Here is a 2,573-nt window from a genome sequence, read left to right as displayed (position 1 = left end):
GCTTGCGCTCTTATTAACCTTACGCGACATTGTAAACACAAAAGGCAAAAACAGTCTTGTCTCGGAGCTATACAAAAAGAAAAAACCCGTCAAAATGTGCCTGGAAATGATAGATACTAACTAGACTCTGCAGGAGCTACGCTCGGTGCGACCTACGCCATAGTCACATAAACCGGAAGACGGCGGCGTGTTTCTGTTGGAAAATAAACGGCTGTGCTCCCTGGACCAAACGACACCTCTGTCTCCTCCTTGTCTGAGCTCGCCACAACATTTTTGGCTATACCCTCAATTTTTGGTAATTCCACGCCGGTGGAAACCCAAACAAAACACACATTAAGAGGCCCTAATTCCTGTGTCTCAATCTCCCGTCTCATAATGACGTGAAGGAATATTTTTAAAAATGATTTTAATATGAAGGCAATAGCAGAGTGTTACAGGCATCGCCCTAAAGCATGCAGCCTGATGGGCAGTGTAGTCCGTGCTGCAGGGAGACTGGACTGCCATACTCGTGATGTGTCTGTGAGCGAGGGAGGAAAAGGAAAAGTACGAGCTGTCACGGAGCAGAAACGGGAGCTGGAAGCATGTAAATATAATAATAACCACTGCAGCCAAACAGAGAGTCTGACGAGCCCAGTTGTAAGTAAGCTGTTAAGACTCGACTGTACACCGTGTTCATGTTTTCCTCCGAAACAATAAGTTCTGTTGCAGCAGCCTTTCAAAGCCTCTCTCTGTCTCTGCTAGCAAAGTTGACCCAGACAACAAAGTAAAGCTAGTTTTCAGCTACGAGCCGACACGAACCCGACGTATCAACCAGAGGTCCCTTTACTACGGTTCAGAGCCGCGGACCTGTTTTATATACGCGCAAATAGTTTTCTGTATGAGATCACTGCAAAAAGTGCAGCCTTACCTAATGTCCACCTACTGTTACTCATTTATATCAAGATTTAAACATCGAGTTGGTGTTGGTGTTGGTATGGACAGTAACCTTCAGTAATAGTAATAAATCACACAGCAATAGGACATTCATGTAGTTGGAAAACGCACGTAAAACTAGTTACATGGAGTGCTTAGACACAAAACCACAGTGGGACAAAGGGCACAGCCCTTCTATTAACCTCTTAAGTACCCAGGCCTGACCCTAAATGCAGTCTCCTCCCTTTTGCCCCCGTATTTACAACAAAATTAAACACACGTTATTTTCAGGTGCATTGAAACAAAATGGGGTTAAGGGTCAGGTCATAATCAAATCAAATCAAATCTCTTTTATTGTCACATCACATGTGCAGGTACACTGGTACAGCACATGCGAGTGAAATTCTTGTGTGCGAGCTTCACAAGCAACAGAGGTGTGCAAAATACAATAACATAAACAGGCAAAATATAAGAATGGCTAAACCTGAGGATTATAACAATAAATATATGTACAAATATAAGAGTGTATGCGCATTACTGAATATGTATACTAAATATTTATGTGTGTGTATGTACATTAAATTAAATATACAGAGGTTGGAAGTTCGAAATGTGCAAAACAAGTGACATTTATATTAGGGCTGCACGATATTAACAAAACCTGCGATGTGCGATAACTGTGATCAATACTGCAATAACGATATGACTTGAGATAAAATAAAGAGCAAAAAAACCCCAAAAAACCCCAAATACATCATTTCCATTTTACTGCAACAGTTTTATTTAGAGAAAGCTGCTGTATTAGCAGAGTAACAACAAGGTGCACTTTAACATTGAAACATTGCCCCCATAAAAACATTTCTGAGGCTTGAATTCTGAAAGACATCCTTCCCGGTCTCTAGAATTAGTTTTAAATAAACTTAAATTATACTGCAAATGATCTCAGTGCAGCTGTTCATCATTTAACCACTCACCAAGCAGTTTGATGTAAGTCAAAACTGGAGAGGAAACTTTACTGTAGCGCTTGCGTAGTTTTCAGCTTGGCTCAGTTCAAACATGTTTCGTACATTTGTGGAATAACAACATGGGAAAAGTAGTTTCGTGAGGGGATGCGGTATCTCCGGTCCACTTTATGTATCAGACTGGTGAAGCCCTCTCTGCTAACTGCATTTATAGGCATCATGTCTTTGTCAAAAAATGTGTAATGGCCTCTGTTATTTCTTTGTAGCGCTTCGACGTTTTCTCATAAGGAGTTCCACTTGAAAAACTCTGATACAGAGACGGCTGTTGGACTGCTGCGCTCTTTGTCTTAACATTAGCGACATTAGCTAGCCCTGTCTTTCTGGAACTCTGTTCTCTGTGGTTGTGTTGAAGATGATGGTGGAGATCAGTCGTGTTTCCTCTGGTGGTTGCCACAAGTGTTCGGCAAGTTTTGCAGAGCACCTGTGTTTGGAGAACGGCGTCTTTATCAAATCCAAAGTACCTCCAAATAAGCGAGGTACTATTTTTTAAAAAGTTTTTTAGTCAGTAGCGTTCTCGTCATGCGTCTTGCTCGCAGCTTTTACAACTCTGACTCGTTGCTGCAGCGTTGTTCGCTCCCCACCTGAGTAGGAGGCGGGCCTCTAATCCATTTGATTGGTTAATGCCGTGAAGGGCTCTAT

Source organism: Pundamilia nyererei, unplaced genomic scaffold (assembly GCF_000239375.1).
Source record: "Pundamilia nyererei isolate P.nyererei 1_Seehausen unplaced genomic scaffold, PunNye1.0 scaffold00247, whole genome shotgun sequence".
NCBI classification, from domain to species: domain Eukaryota; kingdom Metazoa; phylum Chordata; class Actinopteri; order Cichliformes; family Cichlidae; genus Pundamilia; species Pundamilia nyererei.
The sequence above is the reverse complement of the archived record's forward strand: the minus strand, read 5'-3'. Positions refer to the sequence as shown.